The following is a 19,614-nucleotide window of genomic DNA, read 5'->3' on the forward strand; positions in this document are numbered from 1 at the left end:
GGTCTTGACGGTGGCTGGTGCAGCATCTGGTCTTGACGGTGGCTGGTGCAGCATCTGGTCTTGACGGTGGCTGGTGCAGCATCTGGTCTTGACGGTGGCTGGTGCAGCATCTGGTCTTGACGGTGGCTGGTGCAGCGTCTGGTCTTGACGGTGGCTGGTGCAGCATCTGGTCTTGACGGTGGCTGGTGCAGCGTCTGGTCTTGACGGTGGCTGGTGCAGCATCTGGTCTTGACGGTGGCTGGTGCAGCATCTGGTCTTGACGGTGGCTGGTGCAGCATCTGGTCTTGACGGTGGCTGGTGCAGCATCTGGTCTTGACGGTGGCTGACTTAAAAGCTTAGGAGTTTATTTTGTCAGCTTATCCGAAGACTAACGACTCACTCATAAACCTTGGAGTGTGTACTCTTCTGTCCCAGCACTCCACTGTCCCAGCACCCGTCTCTCCCAGCACTCTCCCAGCATTGTCCCAAGAGTTGCCAGCACTCTTCCTGATTGCAGCCACTCCCTGAGAAAGGTCAAGGATAACAAGTATATATTCGCATGGTAATGGCGGACGATCCCCAGGAGGAAATGTTTGAGAATGTTGCGGTGAGAAAGAGAGGGAGAGCGAGGAGGAAGAAGAAGAGAAGGAAGCGGAGGAAGGGGACAAGAAAGGTGAGGGAAGATGAGAGGCAGAGAGATGAGGAATGTGTCATGAAGGAGTCAATAAATGGCTTGCCATTGTCAGGAATGAATCCGACCAGCTGACCACATGGTCAGACGTGCGGCCTAGCTAGCCAAGCTGTCAACTCCGTCAACAACGAGAGACACAGCCAAATCATTTCGTGCGGAAGAGAAAGTGGCAATAAATGGCTGCTCGAGGCCAAGTGATATCCAACGCAACCTTGAGAAACAGTGCACATATAAAATCATTCTTAGGGAACTGGGAACAAATTCTTAGATAAATTTCAGACCAAAGTGGATGCGAGTGGATGCTAAGACCAGCATCCACTCGCACTCCCGCCACTGGCACTCTACTCAACCTTTCACTCTGCAAATATATATTCCTTCCTCACCCCCATGATTATTACGTCCCCCCCCCCACACCATAAAGAAGTCACAAAGTGCTTCCTTACGTTACATTCCCGATAAGCTGTATCGTAACTCCCTGTAAGCGTGTCGTAAATCAGGCAGTTTAAAGTTTAAAGGAATTAAATACTTCATCCATTAGGCTTTAACTATTCTTCTGGCGGTGGATTTTGGATCCGCTGACAGGATTGGATCCTGTCAGCGGACACACACACACACACACACACACACACACACACACACACACACACACACACACACACACACACACACACACACACACACACACACATACACACACACACACACACACACACACACACACACACACACACACACACACACACACACACACACACACACACACACAGGGCTAACGTTTTAAACAATAGTGGTTCGTAATCTCATCACAACCCGTATAACGAACCTCAATCTTACCTTGCGATGTTTTCGGGGCTCAACGCCCCCGCGGCCCGGTCCTCGACCAGGGCTCAAGGACACAATTAAGTTTTTAATTGGATTTTTTGTTTAATTCAGCCTTTATAAGCAGCTTTCCGTAATTAATTTTCACGTGGAGTCGGAAAAGTAATTCCGAGAAGTGATTTTACACTCTCTGTCGTGAACCTTGAGAGTTATCTTCAGGTTAGATGGACCATAGTGTCTCCTCTCACTCACTCACTCACTCACTCACTCACTCACTCACTCACTCACTCACTCACTCACTCACTCACTCACTCACTCACCACGTGCTCTCGTCTTTGGGTTTACCTTATCTTCCTTCTCTCTCTCTCTCTCTCTCTCTCTCTCTCTCTCTCTCTCTCTCTCTCTCTCTCTCTCTCTCTCTCTCTCTCTCTCTCTCTCTCTCTCTCTCCTCACAGCACCACACCTATTCCCCTCACCCCCCTCACAAAAAAGACACTCGTCTCATATTTCTGTATACACAAACTCTCCATAAAAAAATGAATAGGAATTTTTACTGGGCAAAATTTATTCATAGATTTGGTGAGTTAACGCAGGGTTGCTATAGCGCCGCCAGGTGGCGACAGGGAAGTGAGGGAGAGAGTGAGAGAGAGGAAGGCAGAGAGAGAGGGAGGTAGAGAGAGAGGGAGAGGGAGAGAGGGAGGGAGAGAGAGGTCTAGGTCATCATAAAAAATAAATTCGAAAACGCTAATGAGTCCATGGCAGCATGGACGCTCCCTGGACAAAAGAAAAAGGGGTCCTGGTCAATATAGACGCTTCCTGGACAATACTAACGAGTCCTGGTCAACACGGACGTGTCCTGGTCAACACGGTCGTGTCCTGGTCAACACGGACGTGTCCTGGTCAACACGGACGTGTCCTGGTCAACACGGACGTGTCCTGGACCAAACTATGACGAGTCCAGGTCAACAATAACGAAGAAAACCTCCCCATATTGTCCCATTTTCTTTCTTCGAGCTGCCGGAGGGGCTTTAATGTAGCGAGAACTGCGCTAATTTCAGCGTGCACGGTACACGTTCAAACTCACATCCCTTCACACTAATATTCAGGTCCCCCAGGATGATCAACAAGCCTGTTAACGCTCGTACAGCTAGATAACTTCCTGCAAGTTGAACATGTACATGATTCTAAACTTTCCGCCAATTGGATGTGGGTTTGGGGGCATGATACGCAAATTAAATTACATGTAATTGGCTTACCACAGGTGTTCAGCGTAGAGATAGTTGGGGTCCGGCTGTTGAACCAATTATGCTATAAAGATCAACGGAAATTTGCATTGCAGTCTGTAACTAGCTTGTCAGCATTAACTTGTCCAGCTACATGGACTTTAGGGTTCCATGTAGCTGAACCATAAACCCCATTTTGGGTCACTGTAAACTTTTCCACAACCGCAAACATACACCCCCTGCATTTTGAAAATTGCAGGGGAGTTTGGGCAAAATATGACCAATCGCCGTTTTCAGTAATTGGCATATTTTCGGTATAAAAATTTGTATTTTGAAATGAAAATAGGTGCAGAATGTCAGAATTTGGCTAAAAAATTACGCTCAGGATTCAAAATTCCGATATTTCAGATATTTTGAAAACTGCAGGGGGGTTTGGGCAAAATATGACCCTTCGCCGTTTACAGTAATTGGCATATTTTTGGTATAAAAAGTCGTAATTTGAAATGAAAATAGGTGCAGAGAGTCAGAATTTGGCTCAAAAATTACGCTCAGGATTCAAAATTCCGATATTTCAGATATTTTGAAAACTGCAGGGGGGTTTGGGCAAAATATGACCCTTCGCCGTTTACAGTAATTGGCATATTTTTGGTATAAAAAGTCGTAATTTGAAATGAAAATAGGTGCAGAGAGTCAGAATTTGGCTCAAAATAAATTACGCTCAGGATTCAAAATTCCGACATTTCAGATATTTTGAAAATTGCAGTGGGGTTTGGGCAAAATATGACCACCCTGCAGTTCAAAATATCTGAAGTGTTGGAAATTTGACCCCTGAGAGTGATTTTGGAGCAGAATTAAGGCTCATTGCACATATATGGAGTTTAAAATTATGACTTTGGATATGTGTTCTAGTTCCACCTACTGTATAGGTATGGGGTCCACTATCGTCTACTGGATGGGTATTGGGTCCCCTTCCGCCTACTGGATGGGTATGGGATCCACTACCACCTACTGGATGGGTATGGGGTCCACTACCACCTACAGGATGGGTATGGGGTCCACTACCACCTACAGGATGGGTATGGGGTCCACTACCACCTACTGGACAGTATGGGGTCCACTACCCCCTACAGGATGGGTATGGGGTCCACTACCACCTACAGGATGGGTATGGGGTCCACTACCACCTACAGGATGGGTATGGGGTCCACTACCACCTACAGGATGGGTATGGGGTCCACTACCTCCTACAGGATGGGTATGGGGTCCACTACCACCTACAGGATGGGTATGGGGTTCACTACCACCTACTGGACGAATATGGGGTCCACTACCCCCTACAGGATGGGTATGGGGTCCACTACCACCTACAGGATGGGTATGGGGTCCACTACCACCTACAGGATGGGTATGGGGTCCACTACCACCTACTGGACGAGTATGGGGTCCACTATCACCTACTGGACGAGTATGGGGTCTACTATCACCTACTGGACGAGTATGGAGTCCACTACCCCCTACAGGACGAGTATGGGGTCCACTACCACCTACAGGACGAGTATGGAGTCCACTACCCCCTACAGGACGAGTATGGGGTCCACTACCCCCTACAGGACGAGTATGGGGTCCACTACCACCTACAGGACGAGTATGGAGTCCACTACCCCCTACAGGACGAGTATGGGGTCCACTACCACCTACAGGACGAGTATGGGGTCCACTACCCCCTACTAGACGAGTATGGGGTCCACTACCACCTACAGGACGAGTATGGGGTCCACTACCACCTACAGGACGAGTATGGGGTCCACTACCACCTACAGGACGAGTATGGGGTCCACTACCACCTACAGGACGAGTATGGGGTCCACTACCACCTACAGGACGAGTATGGGGTCCACTATCACCTACAGGACGAGTATGGGGTCCACTATCACCTACAGGACGAGTATGGGGTCCACTATCACCTACTGGACGAGTATGGGGTCCACTATCACCTACAGGACGAGTATGGGGTCCACTATCACCTACAGGACGAGTATGGGGTCCACTATCACCTACTGGACGAGTATGGGGTCCACTACCACCTACTGGACGAGTATGGGGTCCACTACCACCTACTGGACGAGTATGGGGTCAACTACAACTCTCGACAGCATCTACAAGAACAATAGCAGCAACAACAACAACAACAACAACAAAAACAGCTAACGTCAGTAAACATCGCAACAATTAAAACAAATAATTAACGTTGGTTGACTGTTCGTTACAGTGAGCCAAATTTCAGCGGTGATAACGAGTTTCCCGCCCAAACATTCCAATTAGGAAGTGGTTATTTAATGCAGTAATTTGGCGGGAATAAAAGATTATTGTGACTGCCAAAGTGAACCAGGTTTAATTAGAGGTGTGAACAGGTGTATCATTCAATATATTGCATAATTATTGCCAATTCTAGCCAAGCTGACTGTATCAGGTAATTTATATATTATAAATTTAGAATTTTTCAGTGTATTCAATCTCTCTCTCTCTTCTCTCTGTCTCTGCCTTTCTGTTTCTCTCTCTGTCTCTCTCTCTCTCATACTGTCTTTTTCTTTCTCCTTGCGGCGTATATCACTTGTATGCCGAATAAAATTATATGGGAAATGTTGTATATATATATATCTGCAAGTTCTGCATAGTGCCCAACCACTTGGACGGTCGGGGGATTGAACGCCGACCTGCAGAAAGCGAGGTGATGCACAGAGGTGATGACATGTCCGTGGACACTACCCAGACATCACAGGTCAAGACATCACTGTAGACACTCCCCTGACATGGCAAGGAGACCGCAGTTCGATGAGATCCAATATAGATTGTTTCTTAAGGATGACCATTGCGGCCAGGCCCTAGAAGGGCCGCTGGGAACGGGTCCACCTCATACCGTACTCAAGACGGTTCACGAACGGATCTTAAACCCACCTAACCTAATCTATCATAATCTAACCCCAAACCATCCTAACCTAACTCAACCCAGCCTAAACCTAATCAAATACATCTTAACCTCGCGATATATATACGGTTTTGAGAATTAGAAAACCAGCTATGTCGAACCAACGTGTGTACGAATTGACGAACTAACCCCCTCCAATGGAAACATAAAAGGCTAGACTGAAGAAATTTTCCCTTAGTTGAAGCTAGACGAGCGCTGAAGCCAGGTGTCACTGGGGTCTTGCGGCCTGAGACGAGTCAATACTTCCTGGTGGAGCTCTAGAGAGAGCCCGGAGGTCCATGGGGGCTTTAGAGAGAGCCCGGAGGTCCATGGGGGCTCTAGAAAGAGCCCGGAGGTCCATGGGGGATCTAGAAAGAGCCCGGAGGTCCATGGGGGCTTTAGAGAGAGCCCGGAGGTCCATGGGGGCTCTAGAAAGAGCACGGAGGTCCATGGGGGCTCTAGAAAGAGCCCGGAGGTCCATGGGGGCTCTAGAGAGAGCCCGGAGGTCCATGGGGGCTCTAGAGAGAGCCCGGAGGTCCATGGGGGCTCTAGAAAGAGCCCGGAGGTCCATGGGGGCTCTAGAAAGAGCCCGGAGGTCCATGGGGGCTCTAGAAAGAACCCGGAGGTCCATGGGGACTCTACACAGCTTGCCAGTGAGCATGAAGATAAGGCCTTACACCGGCTGCCTCCTCGCTGGCTCCTTATCACTCCACACACCAACGTTCCACCTGTACACATTACCTGATAGCTGGAACCTTTTTATTTATTTTTCCTTCCCGCCATCTGGCCGCGTGAGTTACGAGAGCGGGGCGGAGCTACCTGGGAGAGATGTAAACATTTCTGGCAGCATTCAGAAATACGTCCTAGGCGAGCCACAGGGTTTCTGGCGGACCATATAGACCCGGGACTGTTGCCTGTCACTTCGAGAGACAGACAGACAGACACGTGGGGCGTATTTAGTTCGTCTCGCTTCAAGCGGAGACGGGTGGACGGGTGTTGACGCGTGTGGAATAATATTGCGTTCTCAGAGGTAAACATTATGTTGAATATTTAAAAAAATAATGATATATGATATCTACGTATATATCATTATGAAGTTTGGAATAATACATAGTTGATGTACACTCAGCTGACAGCTGAGTGGACATCGCTTCAGGGATTCGCGGTCCTGAGGTTCCGGGTTCGATCCCCGGTGGAGGTGGAGACAAATGGGCATAAAATTTCTTTCACCCCTGATGCCACTGTTACCTAGCAGTAAATAGGTACCAGGGAGTTAGACAGCTGCTACGGGCTGCTTCCTGGGGGGTGTGTGTAACAACAAAAAAGGAGACCTGGTCAAGGACCGGGCCGCGGGGACCCTAAACCCCGAAATCATCTCAAGATAACCTCAAGATAGATGTTATATGATCCAAGTACAACACGAAACACAAATGATGCAGCGGACGAAGGGTTGCAAAATGCAACACACCTGACAATGTTTATCTGCGTCCTTGTCCACACCTCCACTACTACACCTTCCTCCGCTCCTCCTTCACATTCCTCCATCTCTCTCTTTCCCTCTACCTCCTGTTCACTTCTCAAAACATTAGTATCATCTTGCCAACTCCTTCATGTGATAGCCAAAGCTGGTACTGCAGGTGGTGGTGGTGAGGATAACGGTGTAGGAGGGGGGCAGCAGGTGGTGAAATTACCGGTAATGCTGGGTGAGGAGGGAGAGGAGAAGGAGAAGGAGAAGGAGGGGGAAGAGGTAGAAGAGGAGCATCCAGGACACATCTGCCAGCACCTCCACCATTAAACAAGTGGCTCGAGCCAGCCACCTACACACACACACACCTGCTCGACGCTGACGAGAAAATATGGAGGCAACAGACCCCCACCAGGACCCCAGAGGACGCAAATTAAGCGTCGCCCTCCACAACCTTTACCACCAACGACTCGAAAAATGAAAAAGAGACCCGGGTAAGGAGCTTAGAGTCCGGCCGCGTCCACTACATCTTGCTACACTCATCCATCTCTCCAGACGTCACCAAGATGCTGCGAGGATGCTGGACTTGGGTTAAAGAAAGACTCTATCTTTTGCAATTTGTTCTGTAATTGCGTAGCTCATTCATCTGCCTCTTTGGTCATTTTCAATAAAACATGAGCATAATTATTTCATCAAATCACCTCATTCTTTGGGGCACACGTGAGGAACACAAATGCAAACAAGCCTGAATGGTCCCCAGGACTATATGCAACTGAAAACTCACACTCCAGAAGTGACTCGAACCCATACTGCCAGGAGCAACGCAACTGGTATGTACAGGACGCCTTAATCCACTTGACCATCTCGACCGGACATAAGGAGGTGATAGCCGAAGCTATTTGAACCACCCCCCCGCCGGCATACGTACCAGTTGCGTTGCTCCTGGCAGTATGGGTTCGAGTCACTTCTGGGGTGTGAGTTTTCAGTTGCATATAGTCCTGGGGACCATTCAGGCTTGTTCGCATATTATTATTATTATTATATATATATATATATATATATATATATATATATATATATATATATATATATATATATATATATATATATATATATATATATATTTAAATACATATACTTAACTCTGTGATCAAAAACGACTGTGAAATGAAGGAAATAAGAACTCAGCAAAACTCTCATATTCCATTTAAAATAGAAGCAAACTTTTTCAATTACATCTCACAGATCTGGCGTTCTGGGCCTGAAAATCTCCTATAAATATTTATCTTGCATGCATAGTGAAATTGGGAAGTCTGGCTGATTGAAGTGCCCCTGCACACCTAGCCTTGGCGTGCACACACTCATACACACACACACACACACATATATATATATATATATATATATATATATATATATATATATATATATATATATATATATATATATATATATATATATATATATATATATATATATTTATATGAGATGTGTGGATGGTGAAAGATACTCTGTTCCTACAGATGTGTGATAGCTGTAACATAGTGATCTTCCAGGTGTGTGAGACGTAGGTGTGTAAGATAATCAGTTCCTGCAGGTGTGTAGCGGCTGTACCTGTTTATCAGAGCCACTCCAGCCACCAATCAGACCACGAGAGAGCATGTCCCTCACCCATCTCCATCTGAGTGACACACCACCGGTGCTGCTCCCTCCATTTACCAAGATGGCGTCCCATTACTGCGGAACATGTTGGAAGTTGTAGCCATCGTCTTCCCTCCTCTTCCTCTCCCTCTCTCACTATGTTATTGTCTACCCCCTTCTCTCTGCACTTTCTTTCAACCCCCCCCCCCAACTCTTGCCCACCCTCCCCCACACATCGTCCCATCCCACCCCCTATTGTACATCCCACCCCCTATTATACATCCCACCCCCTATTGTACATCCCACCCCCTATTATACATCCCACCCCCTATTGTATATCCCACCCCCTATTATACATCCCACCCCCTATTATACATCCCACCCCCTATTATACATCTCACCCCCTATTATACATCCCACCCCCTATTATACATCCCACCCCCTATTATACATCCCACCCCCTATTATTCATCTCACCCCCTATTATACATCCCACCCCCTATTATACATCCCACCCCCTATTATACATCTCACCCCCTATTATACATCCCACCCCCTATTATACACCCCACTAGTATGTTGCTTGAAGCCCAACACGAAACATGTAAACATAAGTTTCCTGTCATTAGTAGTATTTGATTCAACAATAAAGAACTAATAATAAGGGATTACACGCCACTATTATAGCAACAAACGACGTCATTACAATGATATATTCGCGTGTTGCGCCAATAATGCTGATTTACTGAGGTGTATTGTGGGGCGTGTCGACCATCCTGACCTCAGCTCCTGGGCCACCGGCTGGTTAGCATCGTGCATTTGAGGGGATTGGCTTTCCATGACGTCACTTCCCTTTAAACAGTGTCCGCCATATTGGTTTCTCAAGGCCACGTGGGTTAAGAGGTAAACAAACACGGGCCACGTGCGCTATAATGTAAACAAACACGGGCCACGTGGGCTATAATGTAAACAAACACGGCCACGTGGGCTATAATGTAAACAAACACGGCCACGTGGGCTATAATGTAAACAAACACGGGCCACGTGGGCTATAATGTAAACAAACACGGGCCACGTGGGCTAAAATGTAAACAAACATGAATCATGTGGAGATGGCTACAACTAATGAATAATTTCACTAAAAACACAGTTGTCTGAAAATGGAAATATCTTCAAAGTGGCAGAAATAGAGTCAGAACATTAACGAGTCAAATTACAAAATGGGGCCAAAATAGGGCCAAAGCTTCTCTAAATCAGCCATGATATTGATGTCGACTACATCAATTTTGGTTTATTATCATATCTAGCAATTTTATATATTTTCGTATATCTTTATATATCTTTATATATATCTTTAACCCTTGAAACTAGGGCGTCAAAAGTGGCATGTTGCCAGCGTTGACAGGTGTTGATGTTGGCACCGTTAACAGGTGTTGATGTTGGCCCCATTGACAGGTGTTGATGTTGGCACCATTGACAGGTGTTGATGTTAGCACCATTGACAGGTGTTGATGTTGGCACCGTTGACAGATGTTGATGTTGGCACTATTGACAGGTGTTGACGTTAGCACCGTTGACAGGTGTTGATGTTGGCACCATTGACAGATATTGATATTGACACCGTTGACAGGTGTTGATGTTGGCACCATTGACAGCTGCTATACCCGGCACCGGTAACTATTACAACGAGGCGAGACCAATTTGTAATGGGATTTGGCCTTATAAACTCTTTTCATGTAGCCTACTAATACAAATTGAATATCAGGACATCAGACCAATCACCTTAACAACCCGTTGGACGATGGTGATTCACATTCCGCTCTCCAAAATTACCTTCACTCATCCGAACAGAATATCCGGTTTAACCCGATGGATTAAGTCTTTTTAATCTCCACGTGGGTCTACCTTTCAACCGACCATGTTTTCGGGAAGAATTTAAGCAATTACATACGAAACCTCTATATCTTTATTCAATTAACGCGGGTTTATTTATTTTTATTAATTAGCTGATAAGCTGCGAATCCGTACGAGGTTTTTTATAACAATAATAACCTAGGGTGGTGAAGGAGCTTGTCAATTATTTAATAAATGTTAGAAAAAAGCTGTTGTTATTAGGGAAAGATGTATAGGTTTCGCAAATGGTCGTGTAAGTGTATGAGGAAGCCTGGCCCAGCCTATTTTGGGAGCTGTGGATTATCAACTCATAAGTGGATAGTACTGGAGACCCCTAATCTACTTTCTCACTGAGAGAAAAGTTACCTTATCGCCTCTCCTCTCTCTCTCTCTCTCTCTCTCTCTCTCTCTCTCTCTCTCTCTCTCTCTCTCTCTCTCTCTCTCTCTCTCTGACCCCCCCACTTCTCTGCTCCCTCCCTCTCTCGTTCTATCACCCTTTCTCTGCTTTTTCTAAAAAAAAAACAGATCTATCTTTTCTTTCTCTTTTTCTATTTCCCCCCTTCCCCCCATCATCTCTCACCCCTTCCCACGCTCCCCAAGACCCCTATGACTCCCCCCCTCTTCCACCCTTCCCCCAGCAAGAGGGGAAAATGGGAAAGGAGGGAGAGGGAAAGATACAAAATATACAGGAATGGGTAGGGAAGGGAAAGTGGAAAAAAACGAATGCAAAGGGAAAGGTAAATGGGTAAGGAAGTAGAGGAATAGGGTAACGGATGAGACAGGTGGGAAAAGGGGGAAGGGAAAGGGGAAGCGACGAAGCGGATAGAGAGAAGAGAAGGGAGAGAGATGATATATAAGACGGTAGTAAAGACTAAGGAACTGTGAGCAGCTTATAAGACACAGGAGAAAATAAAGAAAGAAGGAAGGAAGGAAGGAAGGAAGGAAGGAAGGAAGGAAGGAAGGAAGGAAGGAAGGAAGGAAGGAAGGAAGGAAGGAATGAGACAGAAAAAAAGGGAGAGTGAGAGACAGAAAGACAGGAGAGTGAAAACAAAGAGAGAGGAGAGCAACAGGTCAGATAAGAGGTTTAAGAAAACCGATAAACGGAAATAGAAGAAAATAAAAGGAAAATGAGAAGAATGGAAGAAGAGGAATGGCAGGTGAGATGACGGCTCCAAACACCTGCCACACCTGCGGTCAGGTGTGTACGACAAAGGTGAGCCATAATTAAAGGAAGACCTAGGGTAATGAAGCCAGAGTTGGAACACCGGCTAATTACCACAGAAAATCACCATCAAAGAAAACGTGAGGAGAAAACGAGAATCAAAAGGGGAATATGACTTAGTTTTATGAACAAGTGAAGAGCCGAGTTTCAGCTCCCACGCCCCCCCCCCATGACTTTTCAGCTGTCAGTCGTACTATTAAATGGTTTTCAGAATTCTAGATTTCTATTATATTTATATTAAAACCTCACCAGCCATCTATCATTCCTATGTCACTATATGACAGTGTGTAATATAGTCATATTTCACTATATGACAGTATGTAATATAGTCACATTGCACTATATGACATTACTGGACAAACACACACACACAGCACTCTAATACTAATGTATAGCACATATACACAATATACACAGCATACTAAGTAGCAGCACATAAGAGAAAATATGTGCCATGTATATTGTATGATATACAATATCATAAAAGCTATATTTATATATAGTTTTATATATAAAACACTGGTGTTATAAATCAAGGTGTCGGTCGTTCGGAATGAAGGCAGTGTCTTCGTAATTCACGGGACAGTGAAGAGAGACTGTGAATAATTTCACAGATATGATAAAACTACGACGTGAAATGAGAGGACTTTGTAGGCGAGGAGAAACTTGCATATTATTACCCTCATATTTCGACGCTCTGAAGTTTTGACCCTATGATGAAATTCCTTCTTACGGCACTTTTTTTTTTACTATAATGTCTGCTTAAATTTTAAATATTGCGTGTTGTGTACTCACCTAGTTGTATTCAGCTAGTTGTGCTTTCGGGGGTTGAGCTTAGGCTATTTGGTCCCGCCTCTCAACTGTGAATCAACTGGAGGTTACTGGGCTCTATCAAATCTAGATTTGAAAGTGTGTATGGAGTCAGCCTCCACCACATCACTGCCTAGTGCATTCCATTTGTTAACTACTCTGACAGTGTCCAAATTCTTTGTATTGTCTCTGTGGCTCATTTGGGTACTAAGTTTCTACCTGTGTTCGAGTTTATTGTTAAATAGTTTGTCTTTGTCAACCCCTGTCAATTTCTATGCAATCTTCCTGTCAATTCCTGTGTGTACTCCCCTATTACCTGTGTTCCTGTGTATTTACCACTTGTATCTGCAGAATCGAGCAATTCACTCTTGGGCCCCGCCTATCAAACCAATTAATTTTTTTCTATTATGTCTACTACATATATTTATACACGTACATCCCCAGGAAGCAGCCAGTAGCAGCTGTCTAACTCCCAGGTACCTATTTACTTTCAACGTGAAGAGCCACATCAGGTGAAAGAAATGAATTTGTTCCCGACTCGGCCGGGAAGATGTGCGTGTGTACACGTTCAAAACATGTACAAGGACGATCATGGTGCTATAGACCGTAACAAGGGGTGTAGGGAGGGTAGAAATAGGTCCCTGTATCAAACACAGATGACCTCATATATCAGAAGAGTGAGGAGGAGGAGAGAGAGAAGAGGAGAGAGCAGAGGTGAAGGAGACTAGGGAACAGGGAGAGAGTGAAAAAAGAGGGATGGGAGTGTCGTGTCACTCTTCCATTACAAGCCAACAGGTAGTTGACCTGTAATGATCTTCGTCTCCCTTTGTATTCCCTCTTGTTCTATCTCTCCCCCCCCTCCCCCCCTCCCTTCAGTGTACCGCACAATGGCTGTGTTACAGGTAATTACAGGAGCAGATGGTACCACCGCACAATGTACTAAAACTAATATTACAGAGATCCTCGCCTGGGGTCGGACCCCACAATGAAAGAACATCACCCGGGGTCGGACCCCACAATGAAAGAACATCACCCGGGGTCGGACCCCACAATGAAAGATGCTCACCTCGGCTCGGACTCATTAGAAGTGATCGACAACTGATCTTCCAAGGTCAGTGAGCCAAGCATTAGCACGGCTCGACACCTTTTGTCTATTCAGATGTCCCTGACATGTGATTTGTTTGACATATGTGCATAGTCACACAACGACGTCAAGCAGAGTCGTCACGCAGAGTCGTTCAATATGTTACCAAGATTCACGATATAATGTGCAGCGCCGAGATGCAAACATTTCCTAAGAATGAAGAAGAGACTCTAGAATATGTCCATACTATCAGGATATAGGAACATACGATTAAAAATAAATCTGCAATTGCTATTTATTTCAGGCTATATTCGTTCGTAAATATATATGTCTAACCTACGCTTGAAACAATAGAGTGAATCTATGACTGGCCTTACTCCTCTTGACCAAAGGACCACCAGGCAGATTATGATAAAGACGGTACACTGTACCTGTGTGTTCTGTGTTCTAGACACACACACACACACACACACACACACACACACACACACACACACACACACACACACACACACACACACACACACACAGACACACACACACACGCACACACACACACACACACACACACACACACACACACACACACACACACACACACACACACACACACACGTCATAACACAAAGTCAGATATTTTCACAAGCCAAAAGTCTATTAATCACAGAAAAAAAACACACGGCGAAAAATACAAAACAAATCAACAGTTTTATACGAAAAGTTCTGACTGTTTTTGTGATTTTTTGTTTATGATTTCAAGGCAATAATTGTCTTTGTTCATAGGTATGTTTTTGTCACTCGGCTGAATTATTTCGTTTGTATATTTGCAGATCGATTGCATGATTGCCGGTCCATTGACTGCTTCAAAAATATTGAAAAAAACACACACAAAAAAGTTTATATTTGATATACATTCAAATCCATGTTTAATAACAAACTAAATTATGTATTTTGCAATTACATGCTCTCAGCATTCACATACAAAAACTGCCATTGTTAGAGGGAAGAGAAATAGGGTTTGATTCTGTTTTACAGTTAACTCGGAAGGAACAAATAACATTGCATTGTGCATATATATATATATATATATATATATATATATATATATATATATATATATATATATATATATATATATATATATATATATATATATATATATACATATATATATATATATATATATATATATATATATATATATATATATATATATATATATATATATATATATATATATATGTTTTCTAAGAGGCTGTTTTCATGGACAAGGACTCTGTATTTCCTCTCTAAGCCAATTTACCCTTACAGTTGATTCTCAATTTTTAATTGAAAAGACCAAATGGAAGGGGAAACACGGGAAGAGAAAGTGGAAAAGGCAGCAGAAAGATGGGATGCTGTCAGGGTGGATGCAGGGAGGGCAGGATGGGAGGGTAGCAAGGAAAAGATGTGATAGTGGAAGGGTGGCCGCTGTGGGAAGAGTTATTGCTAAAAGTCTACGGAACCTGTGTGCCGAGTTTCATTTACTTGTACATTTTTAGTTTCCGATCTCTCTCTCTCTCTCTCTCTCTCTGTCTCTCTTTCTCACTAAGATAGATGGACTGATAAAGAGAGAGAGAGAGAGAGAGATAGAGAGAGAGAGAGAGAGAGAGAGAGAGAGAGAGAGAGAGAGAGAGAGAGAGAGAGAGAGAGAGAGAGAGAGAGAGACTGTGTGTTCTGTGGTCTAGCATTGAACAGCTTCACAACCATAAGTCCCGGGTTCTAATCCCTGCCGGAACAAAACAAATTGGCAGCGTGTCCTCTCACCTCATGCAACTGTTCACCTAGAAACAAATAAGTATCTAGAATTTAGAGAGTTCTCGGGGTTACATCTTGGAATGGTCAGTAGAAAGCAGTAGATCATTAGGACTACAGAGCCATTAGAAAGGATGTGAGGATTAAGATTTGGGATAGGACGAAGGGAAGGAATGGTACACAACCACTTGAACGATTGGGGATTTAACGCCAACCTGGAAGACATGGTGGGTCAGTAGTTGGCCTAGTAGTTACATATACATACCTACATACGCTCATACACACATACATGATTCACTGACTCGCTCGTGACAAAACCCAACAAGATTGAGTACCAATCCATACCTGGTCGCCCCTGTTCACCCAGCAGTAATTAGGGACCTGGGAGTCAAACTGATTGGAGGGTCGATTTCCAGTGCAAAACTAGTAGAATATGGCTTACTCCTTGGAAACACAAACCGAAACTGCCTCTATTTTCCGCTTGTTACAACTTGTAATAAAGTTGTTACATCTTGGCTTAACGTACTAGAACGTTGTTACAACTTACTATATTGGTTGTTATAACTGATTAGGTGTTAAAACTTGTTCGAACGTTGTACCAACGTCGTAGTTTTGGTGAGGATATGGCTTACTATGAGTCAGCAGGCGCCTACTCTTGCACCTACTGGTGTAAACAAAAGCAATGCCACTGAAACAAGCTCTAATATATCTTTATCGAAACTTTGGGGATAATATTCATAGGAAAACTTTCCTCTTTTGATATATTCTTAGATGTTGGTAGTGCGGAATATTCTGATAACCTGATAACCTGAATATTCTGATAACCTGAATATTCTGATAACCTGATAACCTGAATATTCTGATAACCTGATAACCTGAATATTCTGATAACCTGATAACCTGAATATTCTGATAACCTGATAACCTGAATATTCTGATAACCTGATAACCTGAATATTCTGATAACCTGATAACCTGAATATTCTGATAACCTGATAACCTGAATATTCTGATAACCTGATAACCTGAATATTCTGATAACCTGATAACCTGAATATTCTGATAACCTGATAACCTGAATATTCTGATAACATGAATATTCTGATAACCTGATAACCTGAATATTCTGATAACCTGATAACCTGAATATTCTGATAACCTGATAACCTGAATATTCTGATAACCTGATAACCTGAATATTCTGATAACCTGATAACCTGAATATTCTGATAACCTGATAACCTGATAACCTGAATATTCTGATAACCTGAATATTCTGATAACCTGAATATTCTGATAACCTGATAACCTGAATATTCTGATAACCTGATAACCTGAATATTCTGATAACCTGATAACCTGAATATTCTGATAACCTGATAACCTGAATATTCTGATAACCTGTCACAAGTTCAGGAGAGTCACAAACCTATGGACACAGACTGCATGTCTGGTCAAGGGAGAACTCTACTTGACAGGAGACAGATATCACCAATTGTGTCGAGGACTGGTAGCAGATGGTGACGTAACGGGTTATATATTGTGACGTAACTGGTACTAGATACAAAAATAGTGAGAAAAATAAATTCAGAAGAACACCCTGGCAGTGTGGTCTTCATTTCGCTACAAAATGTCTTCCAGATGATACATAGATAAGATTTGAAAATGGACGAAAGATTGACAGATGCAGTTTAGTACAGAAAACTGTTGGGTTCTGATAGGTAATAACAACAGAGTTCCTTATCTTGAGGTTATCTTGAGATGATTTCGGGGCTTTTTAGTGTCCCCGCGGCCCGGACCTTGACCAGACTTCCACCCCCAGGAAGCAGCCCGTGACAGCTGACTAACACCCAGGTACCTATTTTACAGCTAGGTAACAGGGGCATAGGGTGAAAGAAACTCTGCCCAATGCTTCTCGCCGGCGCCTGGGATCGAACCCAGGACCACCACAGGATCACAAGACCAGCGTGCTGTCCGCTCGGCCGACCGGCTCCTACCAACAACCAACATATCTTGCATTTTGGGTATATCGCCGAGTAGTTTAGTAGGCAGAGAGACGAGGCAACGGTCCCACACACTGGCGGGACACTGAGAACTCACTAGGCGGTGGAAAAGGCATTTTGCTGTGGTGTAGTTCTGACGTTGGAAAAGACGTCCACCCAGAACAAGGACACAAATCCTGTTGCGTCAATCTCTATCCTTCGCTGCATGAATACAAAGTAGCTCGCAGCCAGGAGATTGAGGCAGAGGAGGGAGGAACCTCGTCTCAGGTAGACGAGAGACAGGCCCCCTCATCCCGTAGAATGAGGGAGCTTACAGCCTCGTCAGGAGTTAGGTGCTGTTCCACGCCGTTACTACGTAACGAAGGAGTGTGGTCTGAACCTCCTGGTGTTACTGGAGTGTTAGCAAGAAATGAGATTAAACTCACATTTTTATTTTCGTGTGTAAAATAACACCCTCAATCTCCCATACATTATACACCTATAACCACATATACCAGACTGTATTTAATAAATAATAATAATACAAACAAATCTAAATAAATGTGTGACTGACATAGGGAAGAAAAGGTGTCATACGATAAAGAACATACGATAAATGAATGTAAACAGAAGCACAATTTTTTTTTAACTTTATTTATTAGGTATGAATCAGCTGTTCAATTATCGTTTTTGCTTCAGGGAAAAATTTGTGGCGATAAAATAAAAACATGAAAATTAATTTCGGCATTCAAACGATCGTTTGATTACTGCCAGACACGAATTGTGTTTCGTATAAAATTGCACCAGAAATTAATCGTTTTATTAGTGATGCGCAAATAATATAAAATTTGACCATTCAACAACAGGTAAATATTTAATAGGTACTCTCTCTCTCTCTCTCTTTCTCTCTCTCTCTCTCTCTCTCTCTCTCTCTCTCTCTCTCTCTCTCTCTCTCTCTCTCTCTCTCTCTCTCTCTCTCTCTCTCTCTCTCTCTCTCTCTCTCTCTTTCTCTCTTTCTCTCTCTCTCTCTCTCTCTCTCTCTCTCTCTCTCTCTCTCTCTTTTCTCTCTCTCTCTCTCTCTCTCTCTCTCTCTCTCTCTCTCTCTCTCTCTCTCTCTCTCTCTCTCTCTCTCTTTCTCTCTCTCTCTCTTTCTCTCTCTCTCTCTCTCTCTCTCTCTCTCTCTCTCTCTCTCTCTCTCTCTCTCTCTCTCTCTCTCTCTCTCTCTCTCTCTCTCTAAATGTAATAGGAAATAGAACTTTGCTTCTATGTAATACACTCTGCTCAACTGAACTTTACAGGTAATTTGAAAATGTCGTAATAACTTTGCACGGGAAAAAATAACATATGTAATGGCGTTGTTGTGAGAGATGGGTGGGAGAGATGGGTGGGAGAGATGGGTGGGAGAGGTAGATGAAAAAGATGGCTGGAAGCAATGCCCTCTTCAAAAACTACAATAATATCTTCAATAACCATAATAGTTATAGCTCAAAATCTTCGTTAATTATTAAACAGTTTGCAAGCCTCAAAACCTCTCACTTAAATGTTGTTATTGTTATATACAGCCTCCAGTGGCTTCTGAGCTCACAAACCCTTCAAAGATTGAGACAAGATGGTTTGAAATCCGAAATCCGAAACAAAACACAAAACAACGTTCAGATGAGGAGTCACAATAACGCGGCTGAAATATGTTGACCAAACCACATACTAGAAAGCGAAGGGACGACGACGTTTCGACCGGTCCTGGACCATTCTCAAGTCGATTGCAAAATCGACTTGAGAATGGTCCAGAACGAATCGAAACGTCGTCATCCCTTCACTTTCAAGTGTGTAGTTTAGTCAACACAAAACAACGTGTTTGTGTTGTGTGGAATCCTGGGCCAAAAATCGAATGGTGTTTCGTGTCATGAAGCTGGTCATGCATGAAGGGGCCTCGTAGCCTGGTGGATAGCGCGCAGGGCTCGTAATTCTGTGGCGCGGGTTCGATTCCCGCACGAGGCAGAAACAAATGGGCAAAGTTTCTTTCACCCTGAATGCCCCTGTTAGCTA

This window comes from Procambarus clarkii, chromosome 47, assembly GCF_040958095.1.
Source record: "Procambarus clarkii isolate CNS0578487 chromosome 47, FALCON_Pclarkii_2.0, whole genome shotgun sequence".
NCBI lineage: Eukaryota > Metazoa > Arthropoda > Malacostraca > Decapoda > Cambaridae > Procambarus > Procambarus clarkii.